The sequence below is a fragment of the Melospiza melodia genome, chromosome 3 (assembly GCF_035770615.1).
Source record: "Melospiza melodia melodia isolate bMelMel2 chromosome 3, bMelMel2.pri, whole genome shotgun sequence".
Lineage (NCBI taxonomy): Eukaryota > Metazoa > Chordata > Aves > Passeriformes > Passerellidae > Melospiza > Melospiza melodia.
In genome coordinates, this window is record NC_086196.1 from 68,046,843 (window position 1) to 68,074,383 (window position 27,541).

The window sequence follows — 27,541 nt, forward strand, 5'->3', positions numbered from 1 at the left end:
GCTGGGGGAGGCCGGGCCACAGCGCCCGCAGCCCCCGGTCGCGACGCGGCTGTCCGGCTCCGGACGGCACCGCGGCGCCGGGGGAGCGCCCCTGCATCGCAGCCCCTCGGCGCGGGACCCCCTCGGCCCCAGGGTTGCCGCGGTGTCGTCCCCCGGCGCCGCCGCACGGGCGGGAGCGGGAGCGATGCCCGGCCCCGGCGCCCTGCGGCATGCGGCGGGATCCCGCGGCAGCCCCTCGCCCGCACCCCGCCGACCCGGCGGGAGCCGCTGACAGGTCGCCGCCAGTGGCCCCGGCACCTGCGCTGCGCTCACCGCCCTGAGAGGAGGGGCTGCCGGCCAGACCGCGGCGCGGCGGAGCGGGAGGGAGGGAGAGAGGGAGGGAGGCGGCGGCGGCGGCGGCGCACGGCCGGCGGCGGGCGGGCCCCCGGGGGCGGCGGGCGCCCCTCGCCCCGCCGCGGGGCCGGGCGGCCGCGGCGCCACCGACACCTTACTTCCTGCTTCGCTACCCGGGGCCAGACCCATCGCGGCGGAGGGATCCCGCCGCCTCCCGCAGCCTCCTCCCCCTCCTGCTTCTGCTTTTCCCGGCTCCCTGCTGCAAGGAAATTATTTGACAGCGATTTGCTGACACCGGGGATTTTTTTCTTTTCTTTTTTTTTTCTTTCTTTTTTTTTTTTTTTTTCTTTCTTTTTGCATCACGGACTCGGCAGCTCGGCGGGCGGGGGAGGCCGTGCCGGAGGTAAGTGCCGGTGCCCGGAGCCTCCCCCGGCGCGGGGCCCCCGCCCCGCTCCGCTCCATGTGCCGCCGCCGCCGGGGTGGGTGCCGGGCAGCGGGGCCGCGTCGGGCCGGGCCGGGGGAGTGCGTTTCCTGGCGGAGCGATATTTGTTTACAGGATGGGCGCCGTACTGTAAGTGAAGTAGGACCGAGCCCGGGGCAGCTCCGTAATAAATTAATATCGCGATCTGCTCCCGCCTCGCCGACACCGCCACGAGCCCCGCGCCCGCCCCCCTCCCCCGCCCGCCTGCACTTGTTGCAGACTTCGCGCCAGGTAGGGGCAACGCTTCGCAAGTTTCGTTTTTGCAGGAGCCGGGGCTGCGCTGGAAGGAGAGGAGGGAAGAAAAAAAAAAAAGGGGGGGGTGGGGAAGGAGGGAGAAAAAAGTTTGCAGCGCGCAGTTGACTTTCGGTCTGCAGCGCCGAGGCCCTGCCGGCTGCCGCCGCCTCCTGCCCGTCCGGGCGCGGGCGGGCGGGGGGCGCTGCCCGGTACCTGCCCGGGCCGGGCGGGCGGCGGGGCCGGCGCGGGGCGCCCCCGCCGCGGCGCTGCTGCGAGTCCCGGGCGCCGCCGCGCCGTGCCGGGAGCAGAGGCGGGGAAGGGCGGCTCGGCGGGGCTCGCCGCGGAAGTTCCCCGAGCCGCGCTGCCCCTCACGGCCCCTGACACGAGTGGGCGACCCACGCGCCTCTCCTCCCGTCCTTCGTCCCGCAGCGCGCTCGGTGCCCTCTCGGTATCAGTGCTGGGAGCGGAGCGGTCCCGGGGCTCGGCTGTGGAGCCCTTCCCGGGCGGCACCGCGTGGGGCGAGCTCGTTTCGGAGGAATGGGGATTTCTCCCTCCATTCCTGGGGGAGAGGAGCGCGCGGCGGGCTGGGCGCTGGCGGGGCGCTCCGGCTTTCTGGCCCGTCAAAATTACGGGGTGGTAAGGAACAAAAACTCTTAGCCAGGTGTTTAAATACCGGAGAGGCGATTTGCAAGTGAAATTAATCGGCAGTTAACCAGTTAATAAATGGATAATGCCTATTCATCCTTCTGCTGACTTTACAGAGTGGTTTCCACGTCTGCTTGTCAACTAACCAGGCTTGACTGATCGAGATGTAAACCTAGCCGGGTTATTGCCTTCATCCAGTAAAATCTGACCTGCACTTGCTGTCCTTGCGCATCAGTGCTGGTCGTCATTCAGATAGTTACAGGTGAGGTTCATACATTCTTACAGACTGACATGATGGCAGCAAAATACATAGGATCACCCATAGCTTAAATATTTATAGAAAATATTGTGTATAACTGCATGATTAATGTTTTAAGCATGTAATCACTGAGGGGAGAGTTTTATGCTGTTGGTAGGTACAATTTTACTGTGGATATGGGAAGAGGAGAGAGTTCACCTGGCAGAGTTGGCCTGGCTTGCCATGGCCACTCTGCTTTCTGTGCCTGTCCTGCTTGGGCCTCTGGCCCACAGAGCTGCCCTGAGGACCAGGGATTTGTCTGCTGCCCTCACTCAGGGTATAGTGTCACGATGAAGTGACCCATGGTTACAGTGCCAGCGTGTGCATGAGTTATTCTTGCATGCGGTACATGCAGCTGATTGCTGTCATCGCTTATCTGCTTCGTGGTCTTGGACGTTCAGTTAGATCAGAAGGGAGCCGTTGCATTAATAAGGTGCATCTATCTAGAAATAACCCATTTCGCTTCATTGCCCACTGAAGCGTCAGAATTTAATATGCCCTGGTTGGTACCTTATCTTTTTTCTAAGTGTTGTCCAAGGCATATATAACAATAGAAGGGCTGCTGCATGCGTGCTCTATGCCTGCATACTATGCAGCTTTGCATAAAACAAATAGACTTTTCCCTAGAATTTAGATAAGTGATTTTTCATATGAAGAAAATGTGTTGTATGCATTTTTCTTGCTTCTGTAGAGGATACTTTGATAATCTTTGGAAAAATTAAAGGTTTAAATATAGCCTACTCAAAAAGTTTTGGTGCAAATGAACACTCTAGAACAATCTGTTCTACCATTGATTAGCAGCTTGTGTTTCTGAAGTTGGAGACCTCAGTGAGGACCTTAGCAGCACTGTGGTGTGATGGTCAAACCTGTGTATCTTGAAAAGCCAAAAAAACTCAGATACAGGTAAAGCACTTCTCTGTGAAACCTGGCCTGAGTGCAAACTGGAGGACTGGCCTTCTGGTGATAGGATAACACTGGAGCTTAATCACAGTGTCCGTGTATGTCCTGCTGTTGGCGTCCCTCCCTGGGGAAGAGGGATGAGGCCACAGGTAGCTAGGCAGGCATCCTGCCTCCAGTGTTTAGTATCAGGGGCCAACATGAGCATAAATAAACCACAGCATGACTAACCTCTCTACCTAACATTGACTCATGATGTATTTCGATAGACTGAAAAAGTCTCCATGTCTAAGCCATTTCATTTTCTCAACCTGTATGTTTACTGATGATGACCTGCCTATTGAGAGTCCTCCAGTATTCATTTAAGACCATAAAGCAATCCTTGTTTTAGGGTTTTTTTTTTTGCCTCTGGGTAGTGCACAACTAGCCTAGATAGAAAAAAGGAATTCCTAGATTTTAAACGCAAAACTCTGTTGCTTCTCTTCTTCTGGCCATTTTAATTCTTGAAGTGATACAGTGAGGCTTGCTATTAAGAATTGGGCTCATTACTTGGCCTCTGGTAGGGACGGTGAGAAGAGTATAAGAGCAGTTCTGTAAAGTACTGTTTCCTAAAACAGTAAGTTAATATTTTGCTGTGAATATTTTCATCTTTTTTTTGTTGTTGTTCATTCTAATCAAGGGGGGGGGATATGTCACCTAAAAACTTTCTAAGCCAAGTGTTTGAGAAGGCCCTTTTCTCCCTTTGCCAATACTGTAATGCGACAGTGTAAAAAAGAAGGGCCCTGTGTTGCACCTCCTTAGTATGTGTCACAATAACTGTGAGATAAGGCAGTTTCATTTCAGCTTCCTTAGAAATATGTATTTGTTTTTTTGGTTAAAAAAAAAAAACGAGCAGCGTTTGACAAACACATAATAATGTCTGGTGTGGAAACAGTTTGTTTCCTCCCCTTGGATTCTTTTGAGAGCTGAATAGTTCCAACAAAAAATTATAATCAGAATTACAATTTTTCCTGTCCCTGAAATTAGCAGATTCTATTGCCTGCTATCCACCTGAGAGTAGTAGGCAAAAGCATCTTCAAGTGCACATGTGAATTCTGCCTGGAGTAGCTGCCACACTCGTGGTTATTTACATAAGGTGAGGAGCACAAGTGGCCACACTGACTTCCATGGCACTGCTTACAAGGGTAGAGTCACCGTGTGTGTAAGTGGGGAGGGGACTGGGGGGCTGCATTCAGAGCTAAAGAAAAAGGAAGGCAGCAAATTCCTTACTCTTTGCTGTATGTGAAGTTACAAAACCTCTTCTTAACTTGTCCATCTCTGAGAAACCTATTACTGTAATCAGTTGCAGGGCTGTGAGGGGAAATCGGGCCTTCTAAGATAAAGACTAAAATAGCACATTCAAATATATTTTAAGAAAGGCGACTCTTCCTTCAAAGAGTAGTCTGAACCTGGTTCAAAGAACAGTAGCAACAATTTTATTGGGTTGTTTTTGTCTTTAACAACTCTTTGCTTGAAACCAAGCAGATTTAAGAGATTCATTGAAATTACTTTTGAGCAGCATGCGTTTAGGCACTAAGTTAACTTATGGAGCTTGTAGGAGTATCTCCTGTTCGATCTGAAATGACGAGAATGGGCTCTTGCACCATCCTCTCCTTGCTGCTGCCACTGTATGTCCAGGCTGGCCAGGAGGACAAAGTGGGTGACGCAGTCTGCCAGCAGCTCATACTGACACTGGTTCTTGTTGGATGTTGGTTTCTGTGGGCAGAAGGAATAGTGTTTTGATAACAGTTTCTTTTCTCTCTTTCTCACTTGCCTGTGTCATTCTGTGATGGTGGGGATGTGGGCTCACCTGGACCTGCTCAAAACAGCAGCAGAAAAAAAACCCCAAACCATTGATTTGTGTGGGGAAAAACTGGAAAATGTGCTCAGACTACAACCTGCTGCCACAGAAACTTGAAGGAAAATACATAATTTATGTTACTTTCTTCTTGAGAGGATAATGGTTTGGGGAACCCAGGACATGCTCTTAAATATATGCCTTATTACTGTGTAATAGTGTGTGATTTTTTTTTTTTTTTAAAGTGTAAACTCCTTGCATTAGAGTGGGGTGTTGCAGGGTTTTGGAGTAGTCCTGGAGCATTAGGTATATTTTGAGGTTCTGAGTGAAATGAGTCTTGTGGTTTCAGCTTACTCTGTAACAAAGAGTAATGTGTCGCACACAAACAGCCCACCTAAGTTTTCGTAATTGACTGATGATTTGCTCTGGAAAGACCCAAAATCCTGATATGAGGCAGAGTCAAAAGGTAGTTGATTTTTTTAAAAAAAATTTCATTTTAGTTTGTCATTATCCAGTTTACAGTTTAAATTTTGTTAGACTTTCAGACAAATTGCTTCTCTTCGTCTTCTGTCCCCTGCTCTGGTGGGCTCTTGTCACTTCCCAGGCACACGGGGACAAGTGCCAAGTGTCCACACCTCACCAATGTCTAAAGCAGCCATCCTGGGTCTTGTCACAAATTTTCTCCTGTCTGTTTAGTTCAGCAAGAAAATGGTTTCTGTCTTTCCCCTCCCTCCCCTCATCAACTGCTCATGGTAAGATTTTTTATAGAACCCGCATTGTGATATGTCCTTGAAGTGCAGAGCTGCAAGGTTTTGTTTTCATTTGCCATTTTTTTTCTCTTCATGTTTAAAGTTCATTGCAGCTATAGCAAAGCAAGATTGTTGTAGATGGTCTTTTTTGATTCCTTCCCCCCCCACTCTCTGTGTCAAAAATCTCATGTTCAGTAAAAAGCAAAAACTCAGATTTAGGTACTAAAACTTACTCCAGCTAGCCCTGGAGTGTAAAGACTGCAAAAATAGAGATTGAGAAGGATTACCCCAGCAAAGCAGGTAGGTGTAAGTTAAATGTTAAATTATCAGCACCTCCTTTTTAAAGGATCCCTGATGGTGAGGTTTTTGTTCACGCCATCTGGCTAGAACAAGGCTTACCAGGACTCTTAAAGGACAGGGGCCATTTGAGGTGCAGAATTTATATCAGGTACTTTCTTTTTAAGTGAATGTCAAATCCTAAATAATTTCAGCATCAGACTGTGTAAAAAAAGTACCCAACGCTGCAAAGCAAGTTTAAAACTTGAGAATGACTGAAATTCTCTGTCTTAAAAAAAAAGTAATTTTTGTCTTTGTTCTCCATCCACTCCATCCTCTCTTCTTCTCGTCTTTTCCCCCGCCCCCCAATTTTCATTGATGGGGAAGTTTCATTTCCTTTATTTATATATTTTTAGTGTATGTGTGTTTGGGGGGGCATGAGGGTGGATAGGAAGGAAGTCTGTGTTCTAGTTTTTATATTTAAAAATAAAAAATAGCTAATGCTGGTGTGTTTAGAAATGACTTTAAATACATTTTCCCCAGTAAACCAAAAATTCTGCTGGTGAATAGTGAATATTATTGGGGCATTGAGGGGTTTCGCAACACTTCTGTGTGGGTGAGGGTCCTGTCTGAGTTCCAGTTGTACTAGCAGGAAAGTGTTTTTCCCAGTACTGTCATGTTTCACATGCCAAATCAGAACTAGAAGTGCATTTTCCTGGAAGGATCTCTATTTACACTTGGAGGGTTATGCCAATTACAGCTACATTAGGCTTTTAAAAAAACTTTTAATTCCACACTTGACCTACATAGTAACTTCTTTCATTTTCTTAAACAGCACCCACTACAATCCTGGAATGTCAGTGAGGTAAACCCGCTGTCCTGTGGCTCTGATGTGTATGGGTCCTCTTGCAAGGATCTGATCTTAAGTGGGTCCTCGTGAAATCAATGCTGCTAGAGCTTTGCGTAACTTCAAATAGCCCTCTGCTCTCCAGGCAGAATTGAATACAGTTTATTGGGGAGCAGGAAATGCGTTATGAAGTATGTTGTTCATATGTAATAATATTTTTTCCTCAAAAGAGATCTCATGTACTTTAATGCTGAATACAATTTTTAAGTACTGCAGGTTAGGAAGTACTGCATTGCAAATCTGTGAAAGTTTGGAGGCATAAGATGAGGTGATTTTAATACACATTTTGATCCGAGACTAAAAGTTATTTACTCTTTTGGACAGTGCGGCAGTTCATGAAGAAAGAGGAGGTAGATGGGGTTTCTTTGGCAAGTGCCTGTAGGTGCTGGGTGTCGTTGCAGGAGTGCAGCTGCAGTGCTGCCTCCTGAACTTGTACCACCAGTGCTTCATTCTGCTGCTACCTTGCTGTATCTTTCCACTGCCGGAGAAGATGTCCGAGTGGAAGATCTTGTTTGTACTAGAGAAAGACAACTGTGACTGGTAAATAGGCTGTTGCTATTGTGTAAGCAGATTTGCTACCTATTTTCTCTTTTTGTGATGTTAAAATTAGCATTGTTAGCAACAGTAGCAGTGTATTAAATAAAATAATGTATGCTGATCAGACTTCACCTGGTTCACAAGTAGGAATACTTGGAAGACCCTGCATAGCTAAACAGAGCTTTCTTTTCCCTAAAATGTAGACTGCCAAAGCCCTGAAATATGTAGGATATTGACTTAAAGTTTTGTAAGCATCATCTCAATTGCTTCTTTTTTGGTCTGCCTCTTTTATATTTTGTTTTATCGTGAGTGTGGAAGCTGGGCTTACCTTGCAGAGAGATGGTGGTGTTTGAGTTGGCCCCTTGCTGCTTTCAGCAAGGAGAGGGCTGCACGTTGCACTCTTTTGGGAGGCTGAAAGCATCTTCAATGACTCCCAGGCCACAGTGGGCCTTGAAATAGCCCTGAGCTCTGTGGCCATTACCAAAGCTGAGCTGGGGCCTGTAGTCACCCGAACCACAAGTACACGCCACGTATGGCTCAGTGCTGAACGCAGGAGTTTGGTTGCTGCTTGTGGCCCTAGTATATTTGGAAGGAAATGTGTGGAAGCAGTTCAGATGTTAACTCACTGGCATGATTTTGGGGCTTTCTTGGTTACCTTTCAAAAGCTTATATTTAGTGTTGCAGAGGAACCCTTATGTATCTTGGTGAAACAGCAGAAATGCTTCATGTTCGACCACACTGAGTGGTGCAGCTTTGCAAGAGATTTAAGGCTTTGGCCTGTGACGCAGTTCAAATTCAAGCAAAGGTCTCCCATGTGGTTGCTTGCATGGGTCCTCCTATCTCTGTTTTCTATCTGCAATTTCAGTATATGCTTCCAGAATGATTTTTTTATTCATTTCCAATCATTCTTCAAAGATAACTGGCAAAAAACATCAGACTGGTTGTGATTTTACAGCAGTAGAAGGTAGACAACTTTGATCTTGTTAAATTAATTTTCTTCATGTGTGGGCTGAGTGTGTAGTGAGCTGATTTAGTTTTTATTGATCACTGTAAAAACGTGAATTCAGCATCAGAGCAATGATAATAAGTACTTGCAGTGATATTCTAATGAGTTTCTGGCAAAAATAAGGCAGAAAACCATCTCATAGACGTGCTTTACTGGTGAGATGCTGAACCAGGATACATTATTTGAAAGGGTTGAGTAAAGGTGTTTGAAGTTCTAACTCTCTCTGGCAACACACTTGCCACGAGCAGGAGCATGCCAAACCAGGCAAGATGCAGTCTTTTCATGGAGGCATTTGAGTGTCAGAAATTACATTCTTGCCTCTCTCTGGAAGGGCTTTCACTCCTCTGATCACGCCAAGGTAAGACAGGTTGTAGGAACCAAGTGTCTGCTTTGTTAGAAGGTGTCTCTGAGCACAAGCAGTGAAGCACTGATGACCTTTCCGTGCCCATCCTCAGGAATGCCCTGCAGACCATCGCCGTGTGTTCCAGCACGTCTGCATGGCAAAGCATCAGGTATGGAGTGGGGGAGTGGAGAGAGGTTTCTAAATTAGCAGGCAATTTATGTCTGGAAAAGTGAGATTCATATCCATAACTACGTTAAACACATATTTCTGAATATGGCAGGGGCATATCTCCATTTAAGGTGGTAGTAATTCCTCTAAGCCAAAATATTTGCAGAAGTATGGGCAGGCAAGTTCTCTCTCATTCTTCAATTGATGCTGTGTTTCCAAGACTCGAAGAGGTTTCTCAGTTGTGATGGTGAACAGTGATTCTCTGTATTTTTTTTTTTTTTGTCAGTTAAGCTTGTTTTATGCTGTCAGAGTTCAGTAAATTGGTATGTGAGCAGCATGGATCACAATGAAAAAGTAGTTTGATAACATTAGAAAATGAGAGGCAAATTTTTTTTAAAGTGAGGAAAAGGTTTTTTTAGGACTATGAAATTTTGTAAGAGATGGTTTATAATTAACTTTAATACATTTCTAAAGTTGCTGCTATTATAATGAAAGAGCATGAATAAGAGAATATGCCTTGCAGGTAAAATGAAAAAAGATTTCACCGTTTATACACTTGAAAACCAAAGATGCATTGCAGAGGATGAATTTTACTGCTTCTATATTGCTTGTAGTAAAAAGTTGGTCTTTGAAGTTGAAAACAGCTTTAGATTTAAAGAAATAATACACCTGAAAAGGGAGGTTCACAGAAAAAAGACATTGGATTAAGTACTGTTTTGTTAATGAAAAGAATGTAAGTTAAGCCAAATGTGGTTGCCTGCATAGTAAGGTACTGCTTAACATGAGTGGGAATGATAAAATAAAGTCTTAGCAGACTTTTATTTCAATGATTTCCAACTTTCAGAAGTTTTAATCTGGACGTTGCATGCACATACATAAACGATAGACTAATACCACAGAATTACTCCAGTTTTTGAAAGGAGCTGTACTTTGATGCTGGGAGTCTGTCAGCATACAATCCCTAGGCTAACTGCTTGATCATTAGTTAAAGTAGGGGTTCATTAAAATAACATGGGCTCATCTGGTTTTAAAGGCCCCCTCTCAGCCAGTAGGCAATGGTCCAAAACGAGTAAGGTTGCAGTGCAGACATTATAGGGCAATGGCACATAGATTGCTACATAAAGCTGCCTGATGGGAAGGCTTCTGTCAGATTGTGTGCTCAGTATTGGACTGGATTTTTCAATCTTTACTCATCTGTAGCAGTGCCTGCTCTTGTTATAGTTGGTTGGACTACCTGTGTGACTGTTTGAAATAAGGTGCAAGGTTGGGTCTGAGTATGACTGACTGTAGCTCCTTGTTGTAATTATTTTACTCTCTAATAAAATTGTATTCTTCTAGTTGAAGTATCATAATTACAAAGTGGATGATGGCCTTCAGTTATGTAAGGAAAATCCTTAAAATCCTTACATTTAAGCCCCATGCTATCCTTTGCATAAACAGCTCTTTTTTCTTTTCTTTTTTTTTTTTTTCAGGTAGAACTTTTACTTTCAGGTTATTTCTGGAAAATCCGTACTGCTAATTATGTAAATTGCAAGAAACTAAAAACGAGAACAAAAGAGTGGGGCATCTTATTTTAGGCTTGAGCAAATGCAAAGTCATACGTGGCCATTACAGCTATCTAGAATATTTACCTGCATTGTTCTGCTGCTGCTTTTGTTACCAGTAAAACTCAAACTGGGCATTTCTCGCAGGCTTTGTACATTAGATTGCCAAATGTGGGAACTGGGAAGTTTTTCCAGTAGCCGGGTCAGCTTGTGCCCCCTGGAGAGTCCCTCCCTGCAGGGCTCCTTCCTTGCATACACAGAAGTTACTTGCTGAAAGAAAATGTAGGGCTTTCTTTTTTTTAGTATGTTTGTTTTTATGCTGTTGTAGGCAAGCGCGCGTTTTCTTAGGGCACTCCTCTACAAGAGCAGCAAGTTTTCGTACCTGCACCTTTTGCCTGTTCAGGCAGTAAGAAGCTGTCCTTGAATGGAGGAAAGGCAGATTTCACACCTGCCTGCCGATCAGAGAGAGAGGAGAATGGAAGAAGTGGTGTTTGAGTGAATGAACAAACTTTCAGGCTGACTCAGTGATACACGTACAGGGTACGCCGTAAGGATTAGTCACCAATTTACGGTAAATCTCTGTGCTGCTTGCTGGGGATGCGTCTCTATGGAACTGCACTCAGCAAGCCTTGTAGACTGAGAATGCAGGTAAATGTTATTTCCACAGTATTTTCCCAGTGAGCAACAACAACAAAACGCAGTGAAACTCAAAGTCTTGTAAATTACTGAGCTAAAGGCAAAAAAAAATCTTTTGGCTATCTCATGGTGCTGCTATCTTCATCTGTGAAACTGGTAGGAAAATGAATAAATTATGCAATGACCTCTTTTTTACTATTTAGAAACCTGTGCTTACATGTTATTAGTACTGTTCTACCCTGTTCTGTGCGGGTTGGTTTTATCTCGGGTTGTTTTTCTTTCAGTAGGTAGGTTTCAAGATGCATTTGTGTAAAACACCAATTTAGCGTATGGCAACAGAATAACAATTACAGAGAAGGATATTCATCTGTTGAAAACACTATTTTCATTTGCCAAACAGAAATTTCAGGAAAATTACCCTCCAGGTTGAATTTTCTTATAAATGTTCTCAAGTTCTGAAATTATTTACTGGCAGTATAGGTAAGCACAGCACTTACAGCAGAGTTCCTGTTAAGAAGTTACTTCTTTGAGGGGAAAAAGTGGGGGGTTTAATTTGAAGGAAGTTATTATTTTTAAAAAATGGTAAAATTTTTCTGCAGCATTTTCTAGGTTACCCAAATTTACCCAAGTTATTTTGTACTTTCAGGTTGTACTTTCAGCAGTTTCTTCTGTTTCACTGAAGTTTTTTGTTTGTTTGTTTTTTCTCTTTTTTTTGGTTAATTTAGCTGAGCATCTATCATAATTCTAAGATGCCCTTTCTCTCTGATCTTCTGACCTGTTTTGCTTGGCTTGTTTAATCTGTCCTTAGAGAATAGTTAATTTTGGCCATAATCGGACCAAAAAATCCTTTACAGCTGTTAGAACAAGATTTTTTTTCCTTATTCTTTGTTTAAAATTACTTCCTCCAAAATAAAAAAAAAGCCCAAACCAAAGATCTTGTTGAAGAGTGAGAACCAGACTGTGCTGGCACTGCTGGGTGGGACGGTGCTGAGGGTGCGTGCCTGTACAAGTGGTTTGGCTCACTGCTCTCCCGGTGAGCTGATCCTGTCGAAGGCTTCGAGTCTTCTGAAGAGCAGCAGCGAAGGCTGAAAGCATTATTAAGTTTTGGGGTTATCTCACACTGTTTATTTGAAATGGAAGCCAAGCAGTTTACATATCTCTGTATCTTGGATCTGAAAAAAAAAGTTTGTTTTTTTTTTTTTTTTTTCACTAGCCTATGTGTGGAAATGACATCACAGCTTACATCAGCCATGCTAAATTCAGAGGTTTTTTCTCCTCCCTGTTGGGTTATTAACTGAGCATTAGCTCTGTGCTGCAAGTCTTGCTTGGCTAACTGTGGCACATCAATAACTTCATCGTAAATGCTCTGAATTTTGTGCAATGAGGAGAAATGAAGATCTGGTGTAAAGCCTTTTGAAACGGGTGGGAATGTGGCTTGTTTCCTTGTTGTGTGTGCCTCCAGACTGGGTGGCCCCTTAATACCATGCTGTTCCCAGGATCCCTGCTGCAGCAGAAACATCCAAAGGATGTCACTGTTCCTGTTGGCACTTCTGGTGATCAGGTCAGGAGTTTACTGTGGCACATTGTTGGGTAGGTTATGTCCCCATAGCCCTGCAGGCAAAACCTGCCCTTGTGGGACTGAGTAAGTTTTGAACTAAAGCTCTTATGTTGATGATGAATGTCCCATGTACAAAGCTGAGCTCCATGTCTGGGAGTTGAGAGCTCCTCATCTCCACCAGAAATCTCCAGGTTTTGGAGCTGCTCTTCTGGGGTTGATGTAGGGCTACAGCTGTGGCAAAGTGTAAAATGGAGGCATAGGGGTTTCCTGTGAGAGCCTGAGGACCTGGGAGGAGGGAAACAAAAATCAAATTAAAGTTGACATTTTGAAAAGTTGATTTCCGTGTTTTTTAATCATAAAGCAATTTTTAAAGTAAGTCACTTCCCAGAGGAAAAATAAATACATTAAGAAATGGGAGAAATGTTGAATTTGTGCATTTGAGTGCAGCAGACTGGGTAGCAAGCTAATGGTGGTACCAGTCTGCACAGAGACAAAAGAACAACCATTGTTCTAACTCTCCTGCTAAATTTCCAGCCATAATGCCCTATATGTAGAGCATTTTAATTTATCTTCATCTTTACTATTTTGGGAGGGCTGAGGCCGTGGGGATGGGATTCATCCCAATCCCTAAAAACCACAGCGAAACAAGCTCATATGACACTTCAGTGGATGTGGAGAGATTTCCCTTCTTGTGTGTCTCCGTCAGCCCTCTCTGCCCTGGAAGAAAGGCAAGGAGGCCTCCAGGGACCTCCAGCAGGAAGACTTGTAGGAACAGCTTTGGATTGGGCTCATGGCCTGCGAAAGTTACCGATATCCATTCACACACTTTGTATTTTTTTGCATCTCTTTTTCTGCCCTAGCCAGGAGCGAGGGGATGCAGGGGGAAGGGCTGAGGGATGTGCTGGGAGGGTCTGTGTTGGTGTAACCCCGCGCGTTTGAGTGGTCAGTGCTCGCACACGCCACGGAGCGCTGCAATTACTTGTCTCTTTTAGAGCTTGCGAGGAGCACTTCATTGCTGCAGTTACTTGTGTGGCCATATGCTATTTTTTTTTCTTACATATGTTCTCTGATAATTGTCAGTAGCAGGTGCCTGTGAGCCAAGGCGGAGCAGTATTTAAAATTCAGATGCTTAATGGGATTAAAGAATTGTGCGAGTTAAGCACCAGCAAAAGGACCAGGTTGAAAGCATTGGCCTCTGGAGGTCGTGTTCCTTGCAGAGCAGTAACATGGTTGGTAGCAGTGCCGGTCTTTCATTTCCACCATCCACTTGTGGACCTTCATGTGATCTTCAAGAAGTAGTCAAGAGGTCTAGTTTTGGGTCCTTATATGTGGTTTGGCTAAATCAGGAAAAACACAAAGTTGCTTCTGAAGTGTGTACCCAGCCCCCAGGAACAGAATTGGATATGTGCTGCATCCCTTCTTGGTGACTTGGGTGGTACAGGGCTGGTTGGAGATGTGACATGAAATCTCAAGTCTGGCAGACTCCCACTCTTTGAACCTGCCTTTCCCCCTGTGTTTGCCAGGCGTCCCGAGCTGTTCAGGTTGCATAACTGGCTGCTGTTACATTGCACGTTTGTGCTTTGGGTCCCGTGGATCATTGCTGTGATAGTAATTGCTGATGTTGCATCTCCTTCCATCATCTGAGAAACAGCCACCAAGAGGAGAGATTTGTACTCACTCTGGACTTGGAATGATTCAGCTGTGTCCACTGAAAATCATTTTGGGGCATTGCATGACCAGAATCCCCCATTATCCATGATATTGCTGTCACATCATCTTCCTATCTCCACAAATAGCACGCTGAATTACCACTCCTTCTGTGCTTCAGTTGGGGGAACTGGGTGTAACAGATGTCTAGGTGACCAACAAGTCAGAAGTATCTTGTATTTCAAAGTGTCAGGAAAGACATAACGCCCCTAACATTCATTTGTGGGGGGGTTTTGGTTTGGGGTTTTTTTCTTCATTTCTGGTAAAGAACTAGTGAAATATAGAGCACATATGGAAATGGCAGACGTTGTTGGGTTTTTGATTTTTTTTTGTTGTCCTTGTTTCTAAAATTAAGCACACAGGAGTTTGTGAGATCTTGCAAAGAATTTAAATCATATTGCACAGTCATGTGTTCAAGGAATCTTTTTAATCTAGTCACATATATAGTGAACGGATCCAGATTTTAAAAAATACATTGCAGTAAGGAAAGGTAAACCAAACAGGATAAAGACAAAAGGCTGCTAAGTATTTTTGACTGTACTTTCCTAGTTTAGCTTGCTGCCAGTACTCTGTTTCTTTTTGTTTGGTTGTCCTTCACGTTCTTCCTATGTAAGAAAGAAACCTGTGTATGAGCTGTTCTGCTTATCCCTTGCATAATGTTGGCAACTGAGAATTGAATCACACGACTTAAAAGTAGGTCTGTCTCTGTGTCAGAAAACTAACAGTTTCTCCTTCCTGTGGGTGGACATCCATGCACAGGGGTAGTAAGGTTTTATTCTGCCATGGTGTGTTTCTGTAGTATGTTTCTGAGCTGGATCGTGGGAGGAGGAGTGATCTCACAGCTTGACCACAAGTGCACTTGGCAGTGCTCACAGGGGCAGAGCTGGTTGCAGAATTTGGGTCAGCGGGACAGTATCCTGGTGAAGTGTCTGGCACAGGACCCTCTAGGACCAACTAGCTCTATTAATTTACCCTAATTCATGCTATATATACAATAGAAAAAAAAATTCTCGGGTGTTTTTACTTCTGCATCTGCAGAATGTCGACCTCGGACTACTATGAAACCTTTGAAGTAATTTTGATGGCATGTCCTACCCCACTTCAGAGCACGAGCTACTCAAGTCAGACACGCTGAAGTCAAGTTTAGGCTTTGCAACTGAAAGGATATACAGCACATCATCAACTGTACATGATTGTTTTACTTGTTTCTCATGGTGAATTTAATAAGGCAGATACATATATATGCACACATGCACAAGGCAGATCTGAAAGCAGTGAACACAGGCATGCATGCATTGTGTTGTAATTGTTTTCTCTTGGGGGTTTTGTTATTGTTGTCCCTTTCACAAACTGTGAACCTGTAATTTTTCGTGTGCTGTTCTTTCGCCCTCTCTCCCAGAGAGGTTCAATCTATCATGTTAAAAGAAATCAATAAAAAGTCTAGAGGTTTATTTATAAAGTAGAGCATAGAGAGAGGGTGCAAAAATTCCATTAAAATGGCAGTTTAGCACTAGCTACATCTCTTTGGGACTAAACTCCAATATTTTAAACTATTAAAATTGTTACAAGAGTGCTTTTAAAGTGCCACAAATCACAGTAAAGCTTTCTAGCTGAAACTTGCCTTTATATAGCGCACTAGAATTTAGCTTATATATGTTTTTGGAGTGTCTGATGGATGCTGCCCTCAAACACCATTTTAGCATCCATTTTAGAGCTTTATTACAGTTAATAATCTTACAGGTTTATCCTCAAGGGGAAATACGTGAATGTAAGAAGTCAGAATTTATTTTCCTTCAGAAATGTGAGTGTATGTATGTCTTTGTGCAGATGCAACTCTGAGCAAATTAATTATTTCTGAGAAGTCTATAGGCTTCTAATGTAATTCATCAGGATTGCCTGGCTTGGCACATGCTGCTTGGTTACAGGAACTTATAAATTCCAGTGGCTGTGGGTTATTTTATGACATAGCAGTTTTCACCAGTGATGTGATGGTCATCTATTCCATGTTTTCTATCCAGAGAAATAAATGTGTCCGTGTGCTCATAAATATGATGCTGGAAAGTTTATGGGATAGTGTCTGTGCTGAACCTCTCAAATATCAGAAGTAGTGTGTCTGAAGTGTAAGCTTTGCCTCCACTCAGCATGTTTTTGAATCTTTTTTTAATAGCTCAAGAAGATTGATCTTGAAACTGTTGAGTTTAAAATGCAAATGGTGCTGTATAGTTTTGTGTTGTATCATCTTCTATCCTGGGATAAAATTGTTTCTAGTGGAAATGCCCTTTATTTACTTCCAAAAACACCCATTAAATACCCATGGTGAACTCTTATTTGGGCCAAAGGTGGGCTTCTCCCTCCCCAGGGAACAGTGCAGGCTGTTGGAGAGCGTGGCTCTTGGTGGGGGCCGTGGGAGCAGACGACATAAATGAACATGGCAGAAGGCAGATGAGAAACTCCAACTCACCACACATTTGTGTGTGGTAAAAATCTGCACCCTGTCACACAGTCATGTCTGTACATACGACTCAATAACCCAGTTCACCATTCCTGCATTGTTCATCAATTTTTGCTTTTCTTACTGATCCACAGCCAGTTCTAGCTTACTTCTTGCTGTTGATTGTGAACATTTTCCTCTTTCCTTGCTATGTGGAGTAAAGTAATGATCCCAGCAAGCTTAAAAACAGCAAAGCTATTAACACTGCCCTTTCACTGTTAATTAACATTTGAAGTTTCAGAAGAAGGGCTCTAACCCATGTAGTTTTTGTGTGGTGGAGATGCTAAAGGGAAAGCACTAGACCTTACTTGTCTAAGCACAGACAGCTAAAATCTTTTCTGTAAGGTGCTTCTCAGAGTGGAAAAGGAAAGCCTCTAGTTGTGTTACAGAGCCCTGAGCAGAAGTGATAGTTAGCATCTCTGCTTTTGAAAAAAATAAGCAAGTGATGTTAATGAGGATAAAGCAGAACAGCATCATTCACAAAAATTAGTTTCCTGTGAAGTCTGAAGTCAGCAGCCCACTGAGACTGGGCTTGCAGGTGGGGTGATTAGGTTTGGCCAAATTGTGTTTGCTGCCAGCTAAGGTTGGCATCCCAACTCTGCTTTTCTGTTGGGGGGGCTCCTCCTCCTTCCTCTCCCTCTCCCTGGGCTTGCTCAGGCACATTGGCTCCCTCACCTCTTGGTGCTGGGCAGTGCTGCTGTGCCCAGACCTGCGCCAAACACTGATGTGAGGAGGGGAGTCTGGTGAGAGGTGTGGGAAGGCAGCACAGCCCAAAGTGTTAACTGCAGCCTTTGGAAGGCATTTGTGAGGTCAGGGTGCTGCAGCAGTGTGGAGGCTGCCTGAGATCATTTAGGAAGTATGATGTCCTTGAAGAGAAATGCGGTTCTCCTCTCAGTGTGCCATGCTCACAGAGCTTTTGTGGCTCTGACTCCCTGACTGTGTCCCTGTAGGCAGAGCAGCCATCATTGGACTTTGAACGTCCTGTAGTTCAGCCACTAGTTTCCATTTCTTTCCCTTCCTCCCAATGGTGGACATGTCCTCGGTCTAGCAGGATGTTTGTTTCCTTGCTTGCACCGTGGACGTTTTGCAGATTGTAGTAAAAAAATCTTGACGGCGTGTTGGTGCTTGTTGGTGCCGTCCTTGAGGAGAAAGGGCTGCTAGGTGAGGCTGAGCGGGCTGTGAGCAGCTGGCACACACTTTGTGTAACAGGTTAAATCTGTTGGATTGCATTGCTTCTGCTTCTAAAATGTCCTTGGGAAGAGCACTGCTTTTGGCCAGCTGCTGTTGGGGTGAGTCTGGTCATGCACTGGCATCTGGGTCATGGTCTAAAGACCATGCTGGGCTTGGGGCATCAGCCAGCTCCCAAAGAAAGCTTCCAGTCCATCTAGCGAGATTTTCCTGTTATATTTCCTATTATATTTCCTATTTTGGGGCATGGTGGTGCCCTACTTTGTCCATTGGGGGTGGAGGAGGGGGTGGTGTGAAGCCATTTTTGTGGGTTTGCCATGGTGAGGAGGTGGTGTGTCTTAGGATGTTGTGATAACTTTGCTGAGTCAAACAGCTATTGTGTAGCTGCTGGTGACTGGAAAGAATTGTCCTCCTGCAAGTGTGATCTTTTATAAGTTTAAGGTCTAATTGTTGTAAGTGTGGCTCTCTTGAGACACTTAAGTCACTATTTAACCAAACTGGCAAAACCACGTCTTTGGCTTCAAGTTTTGCCCACCAGTTCTGTTGATCTTACCCTTTCTCAAGATGCTGTGGTACTGGCACTGGCCCTCCCCTGTGCTTGGGGTTGAGCCCACAGTAAGTGAGGGAGGACTCTCTCAGCTTTTCTGATGCTTATGGCAGAAGGGAGGAAGTGGTAGATACCAATCTTGCCCTCTCACACAGCCTTCCACACGCATCTTGCTGCTGGTGGCCACCCAAACTGTCCCCTAGAGATGCTGCCCTACCATGACTAATTTCCTGGCTTCTAATTTGAAAATGCAGTTATCAAAGTTGTGCCAAGTTCCAGCTTTTGTTGTATCTGAAAACCTAGAAAGCATACTTCTGGGAAGCAGTGTTGGAGATCAGTTGGTTTTGGGTATTTCTGGTCACTGGAAGACAGGAAGGAGATTAGTAAGTGTTGAGGATTTGACTAATTTAATTGTTGTACCTTGATTTCAAAATCAAGACTTAGTGCATTGGAAGTAGTAGATGAAAAGTCTGTAAGGTACAAAGACTAATCAAAGCTGTGATTGTTAAAGATTTATACTGTCACTTATAATGCCATAAAAGCTGAATATGATTGGTGAGATAATCAACTTGTGTGATAAACATGTTATCTTTCTTCTGTTGTTTATACAAATAGTTTTGTTTGTAGTATTTTGTGGACTGCAGTATTTAATGTCCGTGCATGTTAGACATAACTGTTAGTTAAACTTCCTTGGGAAAGATTTTAACTAATAGACGTACAAGCATGTGAATGTAGTAAATTCTTTATGAATTGTTTTCCCAGCTATAAAAATGTTCTAGTTAAGGGAAATAACTTTTCTTAGTAAGTAAATATTGCTCTTAAGGATAAGATTTTGTATTTTCTTATGTGTTTTTCCTTTGGGATATGTGTGTGTGTTTTAAAGAGTGCTAAGTGAATAAAAATTCATGCTTGGAGTATTGGTGAGTTGGTAATGCAAGGTCAGATATTTGTATTACTTATACGGCTACTAGTTTAAAAGTAAACAAATTCTAATATGCATTTCATGTATATCAACAACTAAAGATGTAAAATACAAAACACAGAGTAGAATAACAGAGGTAAGCTTTAAATGTAGATGCACAGAATTAATTGAGATGGCTGGGGAAGCAGATTTAGAAAAACAGGTATTGAGATGGCTCCTTTCTTTATTTGAGCAATTGAAATGTCAGAAATTGTCTAGAAGGAAATTTTTATGGCTTGTACAGTTTCAATATGTGAAAACTGTTGTTACCAGATTTTGCATTTATTGGTGGAGCTATAAATAAATGCAGAATAATTTTGCTGGAGTTTTTGCAGATCGGTATCAGCCCAACAGCTCTCAGAATCTGGCCTCACTTTCTCCTTGGCTGGAAGAGCCAATTCTTAAAAACTGTGGCAAAACTAGTAAGCATTACTCTTGCACAAATTGGTTAATGAGGGGCTCTTTTGTTTTGTTTTTAATGAAAAGATATCTTTTTCAGACAGACAGTTTCCTGGGAATGCTGGGAGAATCAGTTAACTAAGCAGTTTCCCATTACCAGTCTTGGTCCCAGCTTTTGAAAAAGCAAAATACAATCTCCCCCCTGCCCCAGCCTCTGAGAAGCCCACCAGACAGACAGCCTTCCCTCTCCAGGGGCACCCCAGCCTGAGCACCCCCGAGGGAAATGTGCAGCACAGAAAACTGAGCAGTTTGGTAAATCAAGTAAAGGAGAAAATAAAATTCTTGCTGTTTCAATGTAGAAATCAGGAGAGAAATATCAAGGTTGGCTGTATGTTAGCCTAAAAATCAAGGTTAGGAAGTTCCTTGAATAGTATGAACTCAGCTTTTTTTTTTTTTTTTTTTTTTTTTTGCAGGGAACTGCTTTTAGATTGCCTGGCTCTTTAGGAATTGGTTGATAAATTTTAATTTTAGCAAAAAGTGAGTCAGTCAGTTACCTAAAATAACATTCATTTTTGTTAATGCCTTGCCCCAGTGTAAAGCATTTGAAGTTAACAAAAAAAACAAACCCACTTTTTTTTTTTTTTTTTTTTTTTCTGTATTTCTTCTGTCTTTAAAATTGTCTCTGTGATCTGCCAGCAAGCTGTGAAATGGTTGTGGCAGTCACTACCTTGACTTAAGCCCTGTATGGAGACTCCACGGCAGGGAGTGCAATCATGTGATAGGCAGAGTAGTGGAACACGTCTTCATTGCTGCATTTAGCTGCTTTCTGCCCTGTTCCTCGTGGGCTTTGGCAGGATCAGGACCACAAATTAACTTCTCCATACACTGCTTGTGACCCTTGACTGAGCAGGGTAAAGGAAAGAAAAGATGGACTGTGTACTCATAGAGACACTGCAAATAAGAGGACAGTTCACCTCTTATTTTAGCTTCTGGAAGTGCAACTTTTATTGAGTTGCTGTTAGGGGAGGCTTGGTGAGATGTAAAATGGACTTCTCCTGACTGCCTCCAGTGATCCCAGCACTGCCTGTCCTGTGTTTCTTGGGTTAAGAAAAGTAAAGCGAGGCAGCAGGAAGCAAGGATGTAAACTTCTCAGAACCAGAAGGAAAATAATGACATCACTGTTTTTTCAAACTTTGAGCAGTCTTAAAGTTCTAGAGGTGTTTTCATCATATCTGTTTCATGAGGAAAAATGTGTATTTTTCATAGCACTTGATGTGATCATATTTTTAACTTTTTACAGTGCTGGCATTTACAGATGTGGCAACTGCTTTGAAATAGTGTTTCTTTTATTACAGACCTGATTAGTTGGGAGGGAATGGGAATTAGAAATTTTTATAACAAGTACTGGCAGTATCTCACGCACCCCCCTTTAAATATCTTCCGCTTTTTTTTTTTATTTTTATTTTAAGTCATTATGTGAGGTGCATGTTATCCACTGAAATAGAAGTACATGAGGCAGTTGGAATTCAGCATTCTTGTGAAGTAATCTGTTTCAGTAAAAAAAAAGGCTGTAAAACTTTTAATAAGAAGTAAAGAAAAGAGTTCAGAAAGTTTCTGACTCAGGAAATACACTTTTTCTTCTGAAAATATTACTTGTTGGTGTAATTCTTTAAGGAGGTTATGCTGCTTTTGAAAAAAATGATGCTGAATGAATATCATGGATAATACAGAAGCCTTTGTAGGATGTTCGCTGACCTACCTAAAAAGCCCATGAGAGATAATTACAACCTTTGGTAGTCTACATGTAAGTGCATTTTGCAAACGATTTTCCTTGCAAAAATACAAACCAGTTACTTTTTGGAATCTGTATGTATGTGGAAAATGGACTGTAAAAGAGATGCCTATTTCAGGCAATTTTTGATGAGTTCCAGATTAAAAAAAAAATAAAATTATGGCATATTAAATTATTAGGCATCTTTACTAGGGTGGTAGGAAGATTTATGGTGCAATGAAATATTGCTGCAACCTAATTTAGAACTTGACAAATCTGGTTTTATAGGGTTGAATTATAAGGGATACCTCATTACTTGTGGGGAAAATTTCTTTTATTATTATTTTTGGCACCCTGGTCTTCTCTTTGGTTGAGCTGTGCTCTGTAGAAGCTGCTTTGGGCAAGATGTCTCAGCTGATCCTTTTTCAAGGGAGCTGTGCAGGATGAAGTCATAATTAAGGATCACATCCTGGCAGGCCTTTCTTACCACGTGTGGTTGCTGATTTCAAGTTAAATGCTTGCAGTCCTCATTGCTCCTTGGTCAGAAATGTAGTTTTTCTTAAAATCACAGATTTTTACTTCATTGTGAGATACTCCTTACTGATAGTGAATATCAGATATCTATATACAGTATCAGTAGAAAATTTAGCTCTACCAAAATTACATGTGTGCTGCCTTTTTTATTTAATCCTCTTTTCCTTTCTTCTGCATGCAGGCCTCTTGATTGTACAAGGGCATGCTTTGAGCTTAAAGTAAGAGGCAATTTATGTAGAGTATGACCTGGCATTACAGCTTGCAGCAGTAAATAGAGAACATAAAAAAACCCCATTTTTTCAGTTTAGGAAGTCTATAAAAATTTTGGGGTAGCAAATACTTCGATCCTCTTTGGAGACTGCTGATAATATTCTTACAAGGCTGATAACAGGTTCTCAGTTGAGAAAAAAACTTGGAAACCAAGTTTGTGCATTCAGCTAAACTGAAGAGGAAATTTTACCTAGAAATAGCATTTCTTCCTAGGGTAATACAGAGTTCCTTGTGTGCATTGTTTCCCCCACTGAACTGACATGCAGAGTGATTGATCTTAAGCAAGGTGCACACACATGTAACTACATCTATATGCACATGCAGGAGCATGTGACAAAGGAAAACAAAGCCACAGGCTTTGAGGTCAGACAGTAAATCTTTTGGGGACCTTTTCTCCTAATTTCTGTGGGAGAGAAGTTTCAGCTGCTCCCAGTGCTGTTACCTGACCCTGTGGCTCCACAAGTGTGCTGAGGTGTTGTGCCTGCCCCACAGGAGGAGTAAGGCATTGCTGGATGGCTTTTGTGGTCAGGTATGAGGAGCAGAGGAAGTGTTTGCTTTTAGGAGACTCTCATATTGAATACCTAAATGACCTACTGGCAAGCACAGCTTCATATGTTTAAGGAGAGTCACAGTTCAGTGTATTTTGAATGTGCACTATGTTAGGCACTTAGCTTCAACTATAAACCATTTGCTGAGTTTTAGTGACTCTGATGTTTAGTCTTTGTCCCCCTCGCCTGTGTTTAGACATTAATAGCCAAGTATTTTGCCTCTGTATGTTGCCTTAAGTTGCACTTTTTTCTGATGTAGTCATCAGATCAAATTATTTATAAAATAAGGACATCCTTTTCGACTTGATGTGTAAACAGTCTTTTAAATATGTGCACAAGCAGAGAGATTCTTCTCTGTTTATCCACAGTTAAAGGCTAAACATTAATAAATGCTAACATTAAATAGTGGGTTTTTTCCCCCTCGTTCTTTGCTTAAATTTTCCCTTTAAGGTTCAGATTCCTTCTCTAGATTACCAAAGAAATTTCCCCTTGCCCTTGATCAAGATACTGGTTGTATTATGTCTCGGCTACTGTGATTATTGTGAGCTAGAGTAAGCAAGTGCTTTTTCTGGAGTGGTTCCTGCTGGACAGGTATTCATCAAAACCACGTCTGCAATGCTGGCACGTGTGTTTGAGGGTAGGATCTACTGTCTTCAGGCAGTATGGTGACTCCAGGACTCTTAAATTCTGGAATTACCAGTGAGAACTGGAAACATGCCACCAGCTCAACAGAGTACCATTCGAAATTTCCTTGGAGCCAAGTTTGTCTTGGGCTTGGCTTATTTCTAAGATATCTCAACAGGCAACACATTTGTAGTATGGATTTGGGGATGGTGAGGAAGGATTCTCAATAAAGATCAGAGGTGACTGATGATGTCTCAAACTGCTGCAGCAGAGAGACTCTCCTTTTGCTCTCTCTGCTTTTGAATATGTTTTGCTGGAGACCTGGGAGGTGCCCATCCAAGATGCTGCCTTCAGCTGGAAGGGGAGATGGAGAAGCAAGCAGTAAAACAGCGTTTGAGAAACCTGTATCTTGCATCGTTTTATAGGTACTTACTGCTGCCAGGCAAATTTCATTTGTGTGTTTGTTTCAGCTTTCTGGGTTTTGTTTTTTGCCTTTTTTAACCAAATTTGAAACATTCTCTTAGCCAATGACAGCAAGGTTTGCAAATCAAAACCAAATCTGAGCATAGCACTACACTTGAGTGAGCTGTGCTAATCTAAGACAAGCTTCTGTTTCCTGCTTGGAGCTTCTCCCCCATGCTCTCGTTTGGCACATGTACAGCCCTGTGTGCTGACAGCCACCTTTGAGGCACAGATCAGTTAAAGAAGTGTCTGTGGTGGCAACTGCTCCAAGCTCAGTATTTCATATGCTTACTGGCTACCTGCTGGTGGTTAGGAAGTAGATATTTGGAGTCATGTAGGCTAGAGTAAAGTCCTACATTTGTGAATTAACATCCATAATGGAGTGATGTCAGGTCCTTTTTGTGTTCTTATGATCAGACATTTCTGCCAATGAAAGTATTTCCCATAAGAAGTCAGAGTGCAAGCTGTGTGTGAGCAGAATATTTCAGGCAGTGAATATGTTGAACTGATAGTCCTGCATAGCCCAACGCTGCGGTTTGCATAAAAGCAGCCCCTTAAAGACCCTGTGGTCTCATGTTCTATCAGCAACTCTGAGACTGACTTTCACTTTCCCTACAGTACATGAAGAGATAGAGAAGAGAATTTGCCATCAGTTTTCTCTCCTTGCATTTTTCCAGACAGTTTGGCCTCAACAAATTGTACAGCCTCCCTCTTGTCTGCGTGGGAGAGTACAGACTGCTGCTGGCGGCAAGGAGGAAAGATTAACATTCATCTGTTCTCTCCCCACTCGCTTTTCCATCCCGTGGGCATGGGAGACTTATGAATGTTCTGCTCCTTTGGGGTGTGTTTCTACTCACTGCCCTGATGGGAAGACCACAGAGACACCGGTAAGGTTGTGCAAGTTTCACAATCCTGATTAAATAGGCATATGAGGAAGTCAGATGCAGTGTTTCCCTAGAAGAGGTCAGAGAGGAAGATGGAAGGACTGGCATAAGCCTAAGTTGCTCACTTTCTCGGAGATCTCCTTTTCCAGAGTCTGTGCACATTGAGGGCTTCATGGAAAGTCTGCCTCCTCACTTGGGTCTTCCATGAAAACTGTGTTTAGACACACTTTGAGAAGTCCTTTCCAAGCAGAGAAACTTTCTTCTTTGATCTTTACTCTCTGTTTTAATGTTGCATGTATAGCCAGAAAATCTGATGGGGAATATGGGGAAAGACATTATGGGAGGGTTTTGTTTATTCCTGGGTTTTTTTTAAGGGAAGTTTTTTCTGATGTAGAAGCTGAAGTTGATACTTTATAAACGTCTATAGTATCAGTACATAGCAAATATATTACATTCAAATGTAAGATGAGGAGTTTTACTTTCACATTGTGGCATTGTGAGGGACAAGGAAGGGTTTTGCAAACACATCTTTCTGAATGATGCTGCTGCAAGGGGAGCTCTCTGTGCCATTGTCCTTTGGTGCCCATTTGCCCTGCCTAGGAGTCAGGTACTGTGGTGGGTGCACATGTGAGGAGTGGTGTACCTGCTTGCTCCTGCTTCCTTCTGCACGACACCAGCCTGCCTCTGCAGGAACAGCAGTGGCCTCGTTGTCCTGCTGCTGCCAAATTGGGGGGTCTCTCTTAAGTAAGAGCCAGATATTCCTTCTCCTGCTGCTCCCCATCCTCAATGGGGAGTGGTTGATAAGTCAGCATTGCTAATTTAGCACTGTGGAAAGTTTGTCCTTGATGAAATGGAGTTGGGAGGTCTTGCTCCTTCCTCAGTTAGTAGTTCCTGCAGGAGAGAGGGCAGTAGGCCATTTCCCATCATTTCCAGTGCTAGCCACTGCCTGGTGGGATGTGATGAGCCAAGTGCCACTGCCACTGGCTTGGAGGTGATGGATCTGCCAGTGTGGACAGGAGGTGGTGGAAGAGTACAGTTGTGGTAATTTTTTGAAAGGTACAGTGAGGATTTTACCTGGGGTATGCCTGTCTGTTACTTACAGTGGCAGGGAATTTCTGAAGAGCTTGTTTAAACTTCTGAAAGGATGTTGCTAACAGGCATCAAGTGTGGTGAGGTCAGTCAAGAACAACAAAACCTCCCATTCAGATAAAAGCAGGGAAGGGAAATGCTGCCACGTGTGGGACTGCTTTAGGCTAAACTGGTCCGTGCAGTAATTTGTGCAGCTCTCCAGAAACGTACTATGGGTTTGAGCTCCCCAGCTCAGACAGGTCTATGTTCATGTTCCAGGCTTTGGGAAAGCAGGAACGTCACCATCTGTGTCCTACTTCATTTGAAAAAGAAACTTTAAAAAAATCTTGAATGCCAGCCATCTGCTGATAGTGCATCCAAACTTTATCCTGGTATCTGGGGACAGAGGAGGAGGAGAGTTTCTTAGGTGAGAGGCACTGTTGAAAGAGAAAGAGCTGCCTGTAGCTGGGGTTCTCCTGGATCCAGAAACCATCAGGGGAGCATGTGCAGGATGGCTTGGCATCTCAGTGCAGCCACTTTCTGTAGTACCAAAACAGTCTGGCCTAGAGAGAGTGAATCTGAGTCCCATCCTGCTGACAGTCTGCAACACTTGCTTTATGGATTATTAAGAGGAGATTTGAGCATTTCTGTGAAGTGGATGCTCAGTGATGAGTGGTTAAAAGCCACCATATTGATGTTTGACACAAAAGGATAAGTCACTTTTTCCTTGTGGTCTGGTCATTGGGCATAATGTTGTTTCAGAAATACATTGGGTTGTGGTTTTCTACAAGCTGCCTATGAAAATAGCCCCACAATCTCAGTGGGAACCACTATGGGCCCTTGGCTGGACACAGAGCAAGAGCAGACTTGCTTCTCTTAAATTCTTATAACAAGTCTCCCCCAGCAAATGCCCCCTGAATTTTGATTTGGTTATGAAGGTGCTTTTTCTGAAGTCAGCATCTCATGTTTCTATGCTGTATTCTCTTCTCCCCTGTATTACAGCAGTTGAGTGCTGCTTCTGCCCTGGCGGCTCTGTGTGAATGTGAACACAAGTAAGGCAGTAGAGAGTTAAAAAAAATCCATTAATTAAAATATTTACATTGGAAGCTGCAAAACATTTACTCTTTGAGTAAAACAAACTTCCCCATTGTTCTTGTATGATTGCTACAGTTGCTCTGAAAATAGCCAGGAAGAGGTTGTGCTCTGAGGAATTTTACTGGGTTGGCAGGGGAATAGGAGGGTAGGGATACTGAAGTGGGCTCTTGGTCAGTGGCTCTCTTTGTTCAATCTTTCTGTAACGTGCACAGAAGATATCTTCTTCTAAGGAAAAAAAACCCCAAGAAATAACCAAACAAATTTTTCTTTTAAAAAAATAAACCCCATAGTGGTGTCATGAGTTGTCATATTATTCTGGTAATGCCAAAAAAATTAATGATTATCAGTATAATCTGAGAAAATGGTATTTACAGGATGAAAGGTTTATTTTTTAGCACTTAGGGGAAAAAGGAAGCGCCCCAGAGCTGGCAATTTGGATGCTGGCTGGGGACCACATGCTGCCATCCCCATTTTGCTGGTGGGGAAATGGCAGTGCAGTGTGGTGAAGGATGTCACCTCTCTGTGGCACTGAGCCCCTGTGGG

The 27,541-nt window shown here is 43.4% G+C and overlaps 1 protein-coding gene across 8 annotated transcripts in view; it reads left to right on the forward strand.

Moving 5' to 3' along the window:
• Positions 1-473: 473 nt before the first annotated feature.
• Positions 474-27,541, forward strand: part of TRERF1 (transcriptional regulating factor 1) — a 97,775-nt gene continuing 70,707 nt past the window's right edge. For 3 of the 8 annotated variants that reach the window (XM_063152120.1, XM_063152117.1, XM_063152122.1), the window contains exon 1: positions 475-736. The gene's annotated coding sequence lies outside the window, so the exon portion shown is untranslated. Of the gene's footprint in view, positions 737-853; positions 1,046-1,809; positions 1,956-27,541 lie in introns of those variants that run through there. The other 5 variants (XM_063152121.1, XM_063152118.1, XM_063152123.1 and 2 more) reach the window with 3 other exon arrangements.